At 42.1% G+C, this 16,121-nt stretch overlaps 2 long non-coding RNA genes across 5 annotated transcripts in view; one reads left to right on the forward strand and one right to left on the reverse strand.

Annotated features, from left to right (window-relative positions):
• LOC128402425 (uncharacterized) overlaps nt 1-16,121 on the forward strand; it is a 28,249-nt gene that overhangs the window by 10,188 nt on the left and 1,940 nt on the right. The gene's annotated exons all lie outside the window — the stretch shown is intronic.
• On the reverse strand, nt 11,159-13,761 carry LOC128402424 (uncharacterized). 2 transcript variants are annotated; one of them, XR_008327682.1, is made up of 3 exons: nt 13,736-13,761; nt 11,927-13,516; nt 11,159-11,685 (listed from the first exon to the last, which is right to left on the reverse strand). It is a non-coding gene; the product is annotated as an uncharacterized LOC128402424 (long non-coding RNA). The 2 variants fall into 2 exon arrangements; XR_008327683.1 differs by having other exon boundaries at nt 11,159-11,421; nt 11,616-13,516; nt 13,736-13,754.

The following is a 16,121-nucleotide window of genomic DNA, read 5'->3' on the forward strand; positions in this document are numbered from 1 at the left end:
GTGATGACTGATAGGACAACAAGATCGGGCAAGGCCAGAGTGCAGCAGCCCAGTACAGTTTCCCAGCAACGTAGAGCATCTGTTCCCGGCCCTCCTGTGACACAGGAGGAAGATTTTGCACAAGCTGGGTCAAAAGGAATGGCTTCAGAAGGGGATTTTACTTCTGTGTTAAATAAAATTTATGAAAAATTGGAAGGCCTAAGCAAACAAGTTACGGAACAATCAACTAAAATAGACAGGAATACTGCCAGCATTAATAATCTGGGACAGAAGGTGAACTCCAATACAGAATCTATTGAAAAATTGCTGGAAGAATCTGCGTTTAATCGAAAAATAGCTGAGGAAGCAAAAGAAAAAGCAGTGGCTGTAGAGGAAGAAATAAAACCTATGCGCAAACAGATTGGGGATCATCAGTCACTTCTGTCCGTGATTGAGCTGAGGGAGAAACAGACCAATCTGAGGATCAGGGCAGTACCGGAACTTGAAAAAGATAACCTAAGTGACTACCTTACACAGGAATTTGGAAAATTTTGGAATTTGGAGCTGGAGAAAGACTTTAAGATAGTAAGTGCGTTCAGACTTGGAAGAGGAAGGAGAAAAAACAGGGTGAGAGACTGTTTGGTTACCCTCCGAACGAAAGAAGAGAGAGAAAAAATACTGAGTGCTCACTTCCAGAAGACTTTGGAGATCAAGGACTCGAGAGTGGAGATTTTTAAGGATATACCGAAACATCTATTGGATCTTAGAACCAACTACGGAGATCTGGTGGCCCTACTGAGAAGAAACAGAATTGTTTTTAGGTGGGAATTCCCCCAGGGACTATCTTTTACCTTTAAAGGGAAAAAGTTCAAAATAAGATCAGTGGAAGATAAGGAATTTTTTTTGAGAGACCACGAAGAAGACCTGCAAAAAGAAGTACTAGAAGAGCTAAGAGCTTTAAGATCAGGAGTACTAGACATAGTACCACCACCTTTGGGACTGGACAAACTAAAAAAAGCGATACCACCATCAGAACAAGAAGAACTTTTGGGAGCAGTTGGAGGAAAATAGAATAACCACACCATGTCTCTGCAATTATTAAGTTGGAACGTTCATGGATTTAATTCCCCGGAGAAGAGGAAGAAACTCTTTCATTTATTGAAAAAGGAACAATTGGACTTAATTTGTTTACAGGAAACTCATGTGATGAGGTTTCACAGGAAAGTACTGATTAATAAAATATTGGGTCAAGAGTTTATTTCATCGGACAAGGTTAAAAAGAGAGGAGTTGTTATTTATGCCAAAGAGAGCCTATCACCGAAATTTGTTTTTAAAGATGAACAAGGAAGATTTGTGGCAATTGAGATTCAATCACAAGGAGAAAAATTTCTGATTGTAGGAGTTTATGCACCAAATGAGGGGAAATATGAATTCTTCAAGAAATTGCATGAGACATTGCTTGACTACATGGACTACAACATTATTATGATGGGAGATATGAATGGAGTGGTATCTACAAATATGGATAAGTCGCAGAGACAGGTTGTAACTAAAGATGGCAGACTACCAAAAACCTTTTTTGAACTGACTGACAATATGGACTTGATTGACATCTGGAGAACTAAGAACCCCCTTGGAAGAGAGGGAACATTCTTCTCTGAAGCCAAAATGACATGGACAAGAATTGACCAAATATGGATAACTAGAGGACTGGCACCTAAGACTCGAAAAGTGGAAATTTGCCCCAAAACCTGCTCCGACCATAATGCGGTGAAGATGGAGATGAAACTAACACCAATCGGTTCCTTCAGATGGAGGATGAATGACACCTTATTTAGAGGTTACCAAGAGGTTACCAAGAAGGCCCAAAAAATCTTGAGAGATTATTTTGAGATAAATTTGAATACCACGGTTGAAAAAAGAGTAATCTGGGACGCAAGCAAAGCAGTCATGAGAGGGTTTCTGATTCAACAGAACGCAATAAAGAAGAGAATTCAAAATGAGAAAAAAGATAAAATCTTGGAAAAAATAAAAGAAGGAGAGAAGAAATTAAGAGCGAAACCAAAGTCGCAAGAGATTCTGAGAGAAATAAAGCTATATCAAGTACAATACATGAAAATGATAAATCAGGAAGTAGAATGGAAAATTAAGCAGATGAGACAAAAGACATTTGAATCGGCTAATAAATGCGGGAAACTGCTAGCCTGGCAGATGAAAAAAAGACAAAAATTAAACACCATCACAAATTTGGATGTGGAAGGAAAGAACATACAGAATCCATTGGAGATTAGAAAGTGCTTCCAGAGATATTTTAAACAACTATATACACAAGGGCCACAGAAAGAGACTGATTTAGACCAATTTTTAAGAACAAATGGATTACAAAAAATCTCTCAAGAAAATAAGATAATGTTGAATCACAAAATTACAGAACAGGAGGTTGAAGGTGCCATTCAGAACATGCAGTTGGGTAAATCTCCAGGGCCGGATGGTCTAACCTCCAAATACTATAGATCTCTGAAAGACTGGTTAATTCAGCCACTAAAGGAGGTCTGTAATGAAATTTTGGAGGGGAAAAAGGCGCCAGAGTCGTGGAAGGAAGCTTACATTACACTTATACTGAAAACTGAGTCTGAAAAGACACAACTTAAGAACTACTGCCCCATATCCCTGCTTAATGTGGATTACAAAATTTTTGCTGATATCTTGGCTAATAGATTAAAAAAGGTATTAGTTGAAGAGATACATAAAGATCAAGCCGGCTTTCTCCCAGGTAGACATTTGTCTGACAATACGAGGAATATAATTAACATTTTGGAGAAGCTGCAAGTGAACATCAATACCAAAGCAGTTTTAATTTTTATAGATGTGGAAAAAGCTTTTGATAATATTTCTTGGAATTTTATGAAGAAAAATCTTCAGGGAATGGGGGTGGGCCAAGGGTTTGAAAATGGTATAAGTGCAATTTACTCAGAACAAAAGGCTGTGTTAATAGTTAATAATGTGATGACAGAGGAATTCAAGATAGAGAAAGGGATACGACAAGGCTGCCCAATTTCCCCATTGCTTTTTATTTCGGTTCTGGAGGTTTTGCTGAATATGATTAGAAGGGACCGTCTGATTAAAGGTATTCAGGTCGGAGCCAAACAATATAAATTGAAAGCTTTTGCAGATGACCTAGTTTTGACGTTACAGGAGCCAGAATCTAGTACGAAAAGAGTATTAGAATTGATTCAAGAATTTGGTCATGTGGCAGGATTTAAGCTGAACAAGTCAAAAACTAAAGTGCTTGAGAAAATTTTTACACCAATTGAGAAAGAGAGGTTTCAGAAGGAGATAGGTTTAACATTAGTTAAGAAAGTAAAATATTTGGGGGTTAATATGACTGCTAAGAATTTAAATTTATTTAAAGATAACTATGAGAAATATTGGATAGAAGTGAAAAAAGATTTGGAAATATGGTCAAATTTGAAGCTTTCCTTGTTGGGTCGAATTGCAGCTATAAAGATGAATGTATCGCCAAAAATGTTATTTCTGTTTCAATCATTGCAAATCTTGGACAAGATGGACTGTTTCAAGAAGTGGCAGAGAGACATTTCCAGATTTGTCTGGCAGGGCAAGAAGCCTAGAATAAAATTTAAAATATTAACTGACGCAAAGGAAAGAGGTGGATTTGCCCTGCCAGACCTTAAACTTTACTATGAATCAGCAGCATTCTGCTGGTTGAAAGACTGGCTGCTTCTTGAGAACACAGACATTTTGGACCTAGAAGGTTTTAACAACGTTTTTGGATGGCATGCATATTTGTGGTACGACAAGGTTAAAGCACATAAAGCATTTAAAAACCATATTGTCAGGAAAGCATTGTTTAATGTCTGGATAAGATACAAAGATTTACTGGAAAATAAAACCCCAAGGTGGTTGTCACCAATGCAAGCGAAGGCTCAGAAAAAGCTCAATATGGAGGCCAAATGGCCGAAATATTGGGAAATATTGGAACAAGAAGGAGACAAATTGAAATTGCAGAGTTTTGAGAAATTAAAAGATAAAGTGCGAGACTGGCTTCATTATTATCAAATAAGAGAGGCCTATAATTTGGATAAAAAAATTGGCTTCCAGGTAGAAAAATCAAAATTGGAAACAGAACTGTTAGATCCCCAAACTAAGATACTTTCAAGAATGTATAACTTGCTGTTAAAATGGAATACGCAGGATGAAACGGTTAAATCTGCTATAATCAAATGGGCACAAGATATTGGTCACAACATTATGTTTGCTGACTGGGAACAGTTGTGGACCACCGGTATGAAATTTACGGCATGTAATGCCTTAAGAGAGAATATTATGAGAATGATTTACAGGTGGTACATGACACCAGTCAAGCTTGCAAAAATATATCATTTGCCCGATAATAAATGTTGGAAATGTAAAGAAAATGAAGGTACATTCTTTCACCTTTGGTGGACGTGCCCAAAGATTAAGGCTTTCTGGGAGATGATATATAATGAAATGAAAAAGGTATTTAAATATACCTTCCTGAAGAAACCAGAGGCCTTTCTCCTGGGCATAGTCGGCCAATTGGTGCCAAAGAAGGATAGAACTTTTTTCATGTATGCAACAACAGCAGCAAGAATACTTATTGCAAAGTATTGGAAGACACAAGAGTTACCCACCCTGGAAGAGTGGCAGATGAAGGTGATGGATTATATGGAATTGGCGGAAATGACTGTCAGAATCCGAGACCTGGGAGAAGAGTTGGTGGAAGAAGACTGGAAGAAATTTAAAGACTATCTTCAGAAACACTGTAAAATTAATGAATGTTAAAATGATGTTGGATTGAAAACAAGTGGCATTAGCAACAAAGTTAATAAGAATATGCAAAAATGAATTGATAATGGATGAAAATATAGAGTTATAATATGTTAAGATATAGAGTTAAGATAAACGAAAGAGGGGAAGGATTTGCTGATTTGATTATTTAAATGGGAATACAAAAAGGGGAGGTGTGAGGAGGCCAAGGAAATAAGCTAATGAGTTTAAAGTTACAAAAAACGGATTTGTTTTTAATTCTTTTCTAGCTATCTGTCTTTTGTATTTTGTATTTTTTTCCTTCTTTTCATTTTTATGTATTTTTCTATGTTTTCTTTTTTGTATCTTTTTCTTTTTATATGACCTTTTTCTATTTCGTAAACTTATGTTTTTGTAAAATCTCAATAAATATCTTTAAAAGAAAAAGAAAAAGAAAACTGTCCATGGGGAATTTCTAGATTTATTTTTTTAAAAATATATATATCAGAGGGTTAGGGATTTGTGTTGTGCACTGATCTCCTTGGAAGATAACTGGTATAAAATAGAGATAAGAAAAAATGCAACCGTTCTAGGGAATCTAGATAAAGTTTACCCAAGCCAGGCTTGGAAACTAATCTGGGGTTCAAAAAGCCTAACTCTAAGGAGAAGCAATAATTTTAGTCCCTCAGATTCTATTCCATCCTGGAACAAATCCTAGCCAGAGAGGTCCCCCCCCCCCACAGATGCACCCCAAATATCTCCCTCCATGCCCAGAAGCACTCTTTGCCATTTCCAAACCCTAGAATACAATCACACTTCCCTTCCCTTTGAATAGGCCTCCCTCATTCCGTCTCTAAAATTCCAGTGTGCTGATTAGAGCACACTGGGATGTGGCAGACAGCAGTGGTGTGCATCGTCATGGAAAACAATGTTCTCCTGCGGGCTTTCACAGTTGCCTTTGGTCTCATGAGAAGAGGAAGAGGAAGAGGAAGGCGAAAGGTCAGTGGTAGAGCATCGGCTTTCCATGCAGAAGACTCCAGGTTCCCACCTCCAGCTAGAACTCAATATTCAGATGGGAATGTTCTCCATCAGAAACCCTGGAGAGCTGCTGCCAGACATTGCATGGACAGGTGGAGTCCCCCCAACCCCAGGCGACTCCCGAGCGGAATAATGAGTCAAGACAATGTGCTATGGGATATTGGCCACAACTTTATTAAGTTTCAGATGTAGGGAGACCTTGGCTCAGGCATTAGGTGTTTATCCTTCCCAGTCCCCAGCCGTGGATCTGGGAGACTTCAGGGTTATCTAGAATGTGTGGGGATTGGGTTGACTTTGGAGAACATATGTTCAAGCAGAGAGCCTGCCCCCCGTTTCACCACCGTTGGAGGGGAGAGCAGTGACATATGGCCAATGCCTCCCCTCAAGACCCCTTTAACGGGGAACCCTGGTATCACCGCTGCAAGGGGGGGCGTGGGTCACTGCTTCATGCCCCCCCCCATTTAGGAAGATAGACTAAAGGATTCCGCCCAAGGCCTGAAACCTCCAAAGTTGTGACATTTTGCTACGGGAAAGGCAAAAGCTGCCAATGCAGAAAAATTCATTTCCAGCCCTTCAACAGCGACCCTGACATAGCAGTGCCTGCGTACCTGTGGAGGGAGGGGAGGGTGTGAGAAGCTCTGGAGCCAGCTGCCACTTCACAGGTAAGATTCATCTTCTGTCATGTGGGCAGGACAGTCCCTTCCCTTACCTGGCCAATCCCCTGGCAACGCCTCCCCAGGTGGGATTGGGCGATTGGCAGAGGTAGGTGGAGACCTCCAGGTATCCAGCCTGGGGAGGATGAAGCCAGCCCAAACTACCAGGGGAAACTCTGGGGGGCTGCACGCAACCACGCAAAAGGCGCCCCCATTGTGGACAGTACTGACCTGGATAGATCAATGATTTTGCTCAGTATAAGGCAGCTTCCTGTGTTGCTAAGGGGGAGTGTCATGGGTCAAGGAAGCAGTCAGGGAGAGCCCTTTGGATTAGCTGATTCTGTGAAAAATTGTATGATTTCTCTATTCCCCCCCTCCTTGGGGAAATTGTGTAATTTCCAAGACAATCCAAGCGAAGCCTTGGAAAGCATGTCCATCTCTAACAAATATATAACATTGGGTGGGTAGGTGTGAAATTTTCTGAGCAAATCTGAATTTGCTTGGGAAACCCCCTTCTTTCCCCAAATTGGTCTCAACTCTAATTTCAGCACAGCCTCCTTCTTTTTTTGTACTCAACTTGCCAGATTTGACAGGAGGTGGCGACAGATAATTTAAGCAGCATATGCTACTCAAGTGATCAATGAAACATTCAGTACCAAACTTTTTTGTTTGCTTTGCTCTGCTATATTCATTATTCAGTAGGTAATGTGACCCCCACCCAGCCACCCACAAATCTGTGTCTTCCTTGGAGCACTTGACTTTTCCTTTTATCGACTTGCCTTTGCCAGAGAGATAAAACTGGAGTGCAGATCCCTGTAGAAAGATAGAGTTTCTGCAAGGAAGACACAGGGAAGAGGAAACATTTGCTGCTTCGAGTCTCATTTGTATCTGGGTTAATTGCACTTCCCGGGGATGTGTCTAATTGATTTGTGGAGAGAGGACTAACTGTCTGCCACTTGGCAATGATGCTGCAGAACTGAATCTCTCTTTCTGCTGGGGCAGAAAAGACAGAGCCCATCCGCAGCCTGTAGATGAGAGGATTGCCAAGGGCTGAAGGGCTTGGGAAGGGCCATAGCTCAATGGCAGAACACCTGCCAGGCATGCAGAAGATCCCAGGTTCAACCCCCCGCATCTCTAAGGCAGAGCAAGGTGGGGGCGGTGGGGGCAGTCCGCCCCGGGTGTCATTCTGGGGGGGGCTGACATTTGCCGCAGGCTTGGGAAGTTGGGAGCACACTCCTGGCTGGAGGAGGCAGGCAGGCAGGCAGGCAGGCAGGCAGGGGAGAGGACGGGAAGGAGGCAGGCGAGGAAACAACGGAGGGGGTGGGAAGGGGAGAGGAAGGAAGCAGGATCAGTGGGTGTGCCTGGAAGACAAGTGCCTACAGCTGGACTATCAAGTGGATTCAAAGGGTCACTTCAGGGGTGGCGCTGCAAATGTGGAAGGGATTTTGGCTGGTGCTTAAAAAGGGAAAGTGAGTTTCCCTCTGACAAACCCTTCCTGTCTCACCTCTGCAAAGCTCCACGTTTCCATCCAACCCTGTCCTCAGTCAACCCTCCACTTAGAAGCCACTCTTGGGTTATTGACTTCTGTGTGCTTGCAGTGTATCTGGGTCTCCCTTGTATCTAGTAGGGACCATCCTCTCACCTTTCCTTTGATATCTATGCTACTGATTACTTCTGCCATTTTAATTTTAAAGAAAGTGTTTAATTGAAAAAGGATCCATACTATAGAATAACAGTGGTAACAATACATTGAAGACAAGTAAATATTTTGGGGAGGGTGGTCCCAGAGCCGTAGTGCCACCATCCCAAAGAGGATCAAATGGGCAGACTTTGGCACTCTTTTCTCCTCCCCTCCCCCAATGTCTTTCCCTCTTTCTGAGCTGGCTCCCTGCCTGTTACGTTACATGTGGGGAAACCCGTGTGGAGTTCTTCTCTGTGTAAAGTCTTCAAGCTGTTCCTGCGCACGCCTGACAAATCCACCCCATTGTCAAAATTTATCTTTTCCCCCACCTCCAGTCTCCATTGTTGGGTGTCCTGGCTGAGGGGGAAAACAGATGGCCATCGGTCAGGGATGGTCTAGTTGAGATTCCTACATTACCCCAGGGGGTCAGCTAGATGACCCTCAGGGGTCCCCTCCTACTCTACAATTCTCTGGTGCAGGCTTGTGCAGAGTTTTAGGTACAAGTTGGATGCAAGGGGTGCATGGGATTGCAGCCCATCTTATGCACTGCCGGCTTGGGAATAAGTCCTGCTGATCATGATGCGACTAGATTGCTGCTGTGCAGTCCTGCTTTTTAAATAAATGTTTTCCTTTTCAGATAATACAGAGTGAGGTGAAATCACAATAAAATAAAACCTCCCCTTCAGTAGTTTCAAGCACTACTACAGGTTCCACATAATATCTGTACTGCATTGTTTACTGCGACAGCACCTGCACTTTGGAACTCCCCGCCTCTTGCAACAAAGCACGTGCCTTTGCTAGACTCTTTTCGGGCACTTGCTAAAAGCATTATTCTTTAGGCAAGTATACCCAGATGCTTAGGAAGTTGAAGTAAATTTAATCTGTTTTAATATTTTAGCTTTTATATGTTTTAAATTAGGGTTGTTAATTTTTCTTGATTTTACTGCTGTGGTGTTTTTTGGTTTTTTGTTTTGGTAAACCACTTTGAAGTTTTTAATAAACAATAAATATAAATAAAATAATACAAGCCAAAACACAATCCAGCCTGTAGATTTAAGTATCAGTCACCTACTTGTTAGCAGAGGCCCAGAATCCACATTCCTTTGTAAGAAAATAAGAAATAAAGTCAAACCATTTTTGCAGGCAAAAATAGAATAAAATCTCTCCCTCTCTCTCTCTCTCTGTGTGTGTGTGTGACAAGAATTTTCCGCACTGGGTACCACTTGACCTTGCTACACCACTGGGTTGTCCCTCTAGTGGGGAACACATTGTGCTCCTTCTGGGGTATTTTGTCCACCTACCTGTGGCTCCTAGAAGCTGCCAGCATGTGACAGTGACCACATCCCAGGAACGGCTTTGACTGGCTAGCTAAACCAAACCCTCTGTCAGTTAGGGACTTCCCCTGCACGTGAAGGTAGGCTCTGGCTGGCTGATTGAGCAGACGAGACCGAGAGTGGGTCCAACCATCAAAAAGGCGGTTTCTGCATGTGCTATAGAGGGCAGTGAGAGGCAGGAGGGGCTCATCCACCTGGGAAGGTCGCCCACCTAAGAGAAGGAAAACTCTGATCCTAAACATCTCCTGCCTCGACCTGCTTGGTGTTGCTGAAGTACAGCTCCCATCAGCCCCAGTATGTGCAGTGACCACTGATGATGGCGACTGAAGTTTAGCAACATCTGGCAGCCCAAAGGTTCCCGACACCAACACTACTGAAATAAATGGGAGCACCCTGGAATCACTACTGCAGTGAGACAATGGCCTCGTCTCCTTGTCCCTCTCTGCACTGCCCAACCCAAGCCTCTTGAGTTCTCTTGGTTCTATTCCCACTTCCTTGTGGAGGAAGAAAAGATGGCAGTTAACGATTAGAGACCAAGGTTTACATTTCGCTTTTATCGTGCCCTTCCTCCAAGGAGCTCACATTCTACCTCACCCCAGCAGCCTTGTGAGGTTAAGTCAGGCTGAGATATGTCTATGATCATCCACTGATGATCCACTGTGATCTTCGCATAGGGAAAATAATAACCTTTTACTTAGACAAGAAAGGGTTTCCAGTCTTCTTTAAAATATTCTAAATTTGTATCTTTTAACAGTTCCATCCATTTTGCCATCTCTGCAATATGCCAAGATTTTGATCAGGAGATCATATCAAAGGGGATTGTGAGTTGGGCCCACCCGTACCTGGAGATGCCAGAAATTGAACCCGGGTCCTTCTAAATGCTAAGCATGTGCTCTGCCACTGAGCTACAGCCTTTAAGGGGGGGGGGCAACTACCAGGACGCCCTTGACCTCCCTCCTTCCTAGTAAAGTTAGGGTCAAATTGCACTTCCCATGATCAGGGGAAACACAAAGGGCCAGGCTGTCAGGGATGCAGGTCAGCATGAAGAAGCAAAGGCAGTTTTCAGTGCTCAGTCAACTTTTTATTCAAGGAAATGAACATACAACTCAGCAACAGTTCCCAGTAGGTCTTGCCCCTGTGCAGCAGTTGTCAGGACTGACGGTCCCTGCCTTCTAGGGCTCCTCCTCTCCCCAGCAGTCTCAAACAGCATCTGAGCATCTTAGGCCTCTGTTCCACTCTCCTCCTTATTCTGTGTGTTCTTGGATACAAGGCTGGAGGGGAGCTTGTCACAGCAGGAGAGGGAGACTCCCTGGATTCCTCAGCAGTCTCTTGTCACTTCTCCTCTGCTTCAGCCTTGGAGTCTGAACTGCTCCCTTTCACAGGTTCTTCCTGCTCCGGATACTTTGTTGCCCCTTCAGCATCCAGATCTTCCTCTCCATCTTCTCCCTCTGACCTCCCCTCAATGTCCAAATTGCAGAAATTGGCCTCTTTGCTTATAGTGACCACTGACACATGGCTTTAAAAACAAAAAAAGGAGGAGACTAATTTGCAAATGCTGTATACATACACACATTTAAAAATGATTGCTACCCTACTGAGTCATACAAAATAGAATGTTCTCTCAGGGAAAAAACAAACTTAAGAGTTACGAAGAAATCTGCTGCAAAAGGCTTCCACTTCTGCAACCTGAAAGAGCCATAGCACAAACAGTTTCATACAGAACACAATACAGATTTCCTCCCTAGCCAAGCAAGGAATACTCACCTAAATGCATGTCAATCATGGAATACCATTTCAACTAAAGCAGCACTGTCCTAGTGCTGGTGACTCTCACTGCAGGGTTTTTCTTGAAGTATCAAGAGCTCTTACTCACACTGCGTCTTTCTCGTCAACTGAACAGATTTGCTTCAGGTACAGTGAGCTCTGGGAAGCCTGAAGAAAGGAGGAGCTGGAACAAAAGGAAAGAAGGGCTGGAACAAAAGAAGAAGTGTTCTCCTACCTGCAGGTGAGCCTCATTGTGGTGACACAGAATAGAGCCTCTTCTGACGACTCAGTCACCGCAACCTGAAAGAGTCTTAGCACAAGGAATTGTAGACAGAACACGACAGAGATTTTCTCCCTAGCCAAGCAAGGGATACTCACCCAAATGTCCTTCAATCCTGGAATACCATTTTGACCGCCATTTTTGATTGAAGCTAGATAAGCCATTAATCTAGAGGGGCAGAACAGAGAGATGAAAGTCAGATTTAAATCTCTGCCATTAAGCTTGGTGTGGAAAGAGGAAAGATTGCTCAATGCTCACCCTTTCGTTTGTCCATTTGAGGTGTGACTTCATGTGTCTGGCAGCTCCTTCAGTTGGGTTACAATCTAGAGTCACTAGTTTGTCCCCAGCCACCTTCCACCAATCCTGCAGAAAATAAGTTTTGTGTTTTTTTAAAAAAAGCTTTTCTTACCACTGTGACTTCTGGGACTTAGCCGGAAGAGCTGGCTTCATCTGAGTGTTGCAGGATCTTTTGGAGAGAACTGCGAAGAGACCATCAGAAAAGAAAATGAGTAAAAGGAGAGACCCATACAAAAAACATTACCCTGGAAAAAAATACTGAATGGTGCAACGTGAATTTACCTAAATCAGCACTGTCCTAGTGCTGGTGACTCTCACTGCAGGGTTTTTCTTGATGTATCAAGAGCTCTTACACACATTGCATCTTTCTCATCAACTGAACAGATCTGCTTCAGTGAATTCTGGGAAGCCTGAAGAAAGGAGGAGCTGGAGCAAAATAAGTGCTCTCTTACCTGCAGGTGAGCCTCATTGTGGTGACACAGAATAGGGCCTCTTCTGACGTCTCAGTCACCGCAACCTGAAAGAGTCTTAGCACAAAGAGTTGCAGATGGAACACAATAGCAGGGGAGCACAGCTCTCGTATACCCTTGACCGAAGAAAGGTACACTCCTCCAATCTGGGATGGTCGTCCTCTTCCACCGAGTGCGCCGCTTCGGGAGGGATGCACATGGAGCGGTGAGGGATACAGCATAATCCACCCCCTTAACGCATTTGTCAGTGAAATCATAGGCCATTATTTTAGAGTTATTACTACTACAGCCACCTTACCTATTGGTGATAGTTTTGCCTGCCCTGTTGTATAGTTTGTCCGTTTCCCATTGATTATGTAATCTTGTCATTGCTGCTGGAAAGGCCAGTCCTTTCAGTACAGCTCTACTCACTACAATGCTCCTCAAGCATTCGTTCTCCCTCCACTGGAATCCTCCACTTGCAAGACACACTGGAGACATATTCCAGAGTTTAAGGCTCCATTTTGAGATGGGAATATACAGAAAGGAGAGACTGATACAAAAGCATTGCATTGAAAAAGATCACTGAGTAGTCTTCATCCAAAGACTAATTAGTTTGTAAGGTAAATAAAACGTTAAGACTTTAAAGTGTCTTAGCACAAGAATTGCAGGTGGAAAAGAGATTTTTTCTCCAGCCAAGCACAAAATACTCACCTAGAAGCCCTTCAGTCAGAATACATGCAACTGCACTGTTACTTTAATTATGATGTAGCATTTCAAGTTTACTTGTTAGGTGTTTGCACTTGTCGCCACTTCTGACAAATCAAGAGTATTTAAAAGTTACCTTCCTTCAACTGCAGCGCTAGTTTCCAGATGGGAAGTTACTGGCAAAGGAAGCTGACTGCTAGATCTGGTTTTTAAATTGGTATTTTAAATATATTACCTTCAGTGCTAGAGGATCCAAGTTTTTTGTATAGAGTCAACGCTTTGTGTTGTCTCAGCAATGAGCTAAATAGCTGTTCCTAGAAGATGCTTAGCAAAAATAAAATAAAATCCAAAATCCATGGTTATTACCACTAGATAATCACGTTACACATCAGGGGTAATTTTGCCTGGCCTGTTCCATAGTTACCTTTTGAGCTCCATTTCCCTTTTTGTAATCTTGCAGGTTCTGCTGGAAAGGCTTAGTGGAGTTGATGTTCTCGTCTGCTTCCCCATTTGATCCTCACAAGAACCCTGTGAGGTAGGTTAGGCTGAGAGACAGAGAGCTTCATGGCAGAGGGAGGATTTGAACTCTGGTCTCCCAGGTCCTAATCCACCACTCTAGCCTCTCTCAGCAACTTCCCTCAGAGAAAGCACTTTCCCACAGGATCCTGGACTTGCCATGTCCCTGAGCAGTCCCTCTCCAGTCACCATCAGCAGGTTCATCCTCAAAATGCTTTATTTGCCTTTTCAGCAAGTTTTTAACTTACCTGTCTTTCTCTCCTTCCAAGGCAACCTGAGCCCAAATGAAATTAGAAGGAACGGTTTTGTCCTCTCCCTGTCTTCTTTGCTCTCTTTTTTTTCTCCACATGCACATTTCTAGCTTCAGCAACCAAAAACCCAAACTTTCCATTCATGAAACAACTTGTCTAGTTGGCTTTTAAAAGAAAAGCCTTCTATTTTCCCTACTCATTCTCCCACTGCTTTAAGCAGACTTCATACCCATGTACCCTTTCATGTGCTCCTTCTTTTCATCCAAATACTCATTAGTTTGAAAGGTAAATAAAACTTGATTCCCCCCTTTACATACCTTCATTTATCTTTATTTTCTCTTGGCTTTTCCAGTCCAGTATTTTTAATTCTCCTGGTTCTCTTTAAAATCTCCATCTTGGTATTTTTCTCAGTTTTCAGTTTAAATTTTGCTTGGCTAAACTCTTTTTGGGGAACTTTCTCAAAGTCCCTCATCAGTCTACAATTTACTGTTCCTGTGTTATTAGGATTAAGTCTTTTTTGATCTTCTATTTTTCTTCAGTTTCCTTTTAGTTTAAAATTTAATGCCTCTCCTAACACTTTTCAGGGACAAATACCTGACTAAGATATATGCGCGCAGTATTTGAAATCAACCACAGCAGAGATCACAGATGAAAATTACCTGTGTCCCTTTTTAAAGTTGTAAACAATGAATTTCAGCAGAGTGAAATCCCTTCATATACTCTAAAAAAAATTCCCAATGGTTTTGAAAAGCAATCTAACCTAAACTGGTTTCAGTTGCCTTTTCAAACCTGTTTCATCTTCCCCAGCCTCCCTCTCCTAATCCCTCTGCCATAAGCTCCTTCAGCTCCGACCAGTGAGAGGGCTAAAACCAGCATCACAGCCAAGGACAGGCTCACTCACCGGAATGCCGCTCGCTCCTTCCGCCACCAGGAGGTCATAACCACACATAAAAAAGTCCCTTGCAGCATTAATACAGTGGGTGCAAATGTCTTTATTTTTTACATGGGGTCACTTCAGGGCTTTGATGGGAAATGAGTATTTTCTTTCCAAATTAATACATTCTGGAAATACAAGGGAATTGAATTTGTAATCCACCCAAATCTCATGGATTACAAACTACAGGAACATGACCTGTACAGGAAAATAAGGGAAAGACTATGGGAAGAGGGGCTGGCTTGGATCTCAGTGGCCCCCATTGAATTATATGCAATCTGGGGCACAGCTGGAAAGGACAGCAGTTGCTTCTCACTCCTGATACTTATGCTGTGTATACACAACATTCTATGATAGAATGAATGAAGACTGGGTGCTGCTTGTTTTTTTAAAAATGGCTTACAAAGAAAGAAAGTGTGTGTGTGGGGGGGTAATTTTAAATCATTGCTCTTGTTTTTAGCATACTGGCCATCTTTCCCTTGAAAATTGCTTTGTTGAAATATAATACCTGGTTGGTGGATGGGAAGGGTTTGGAGTGACTGAAATAGATGTGCAGCTCCACTAATTACAGAAGAAAATTCATTTCACTATGACGATTAAAAACCTCAGTGTTTGATGCTTAAGAATGCCTTGTGAGGTTTAAAGTTAAGTGCTCTTTTCTCTGTTCTATCTCTGTCTTAACTTTAACTGCCATGACATGATTGCATAATTATTGTAGCTTGCAAAACCGGGTGAATCTTAGCACAATGTGTAAAGGCACTTTCCAGATAATCATCACTGAAGTTAGACTTATTTTACAGGAAAGTAGTCAGAGGTGAGAGACCATGTGAAATTGCTTTGGATATGGTTTTATCCTGCTATTCACCACAGTTGTGTAATGCATGATGTCATTCATCCATTTGCCATTGCCAATAGATTCAAAACTCTCCTAATCAGCATTCATTTTTAAAGGAATCTGCCTTGTTTGGTGCACTTCTTTCTTGCACTGGGCAAGGAAAACATTGCCACTGAGAGAGAGTAGAAGGCTGATCTGTTAGAAGATGGTAAACTGGTATTTTCCTTTAACATTTTAGCAGCCACTGGCCCATTTGAAAATGGGGGCTGACTGGTAGTATTCCAAATAAGACCACACTTGACTTGTCTAGCTTGATATCCTAACTACATATAAGGTTTTCGCTTGAGATGATAGTTTGTTTGCGTGACTATTCAGTAACTATTTTCTCCTATGAGCTTCAACATCTGCAGTTGACAACATACATTAAAAGTGAAAGAACTGTGTTTGGAAATAGAAAAGAACCTCAAATATTGTTATATTCATCCCAGTTCTCTGAATACCAAGAATTCCAGGGGTGCAGCATGCTTTTTGTGGTTGTTACATTTATTGCCTGTACTTCACCAGTAAGTCCCAGGGCTACAATTTAAAATTCAGTATTTAAAATGGTATTAAAA

This window comes from Podarcis raffonei, chromosome 15, assembly GCF_027172205.1.
Source record: "Podarcis raffonei isolate rPodRaf1 chromosome 15, rPodRaf1.pri, whole genome shotgun sequence".
NCBI classification, from domain to species: domain Eukaryota; kingdom Metazoa; phylum Chordata; class Lepidosauria; order Squamata; family Lacertidae; genus Podarcis; species Podarcis raffonei.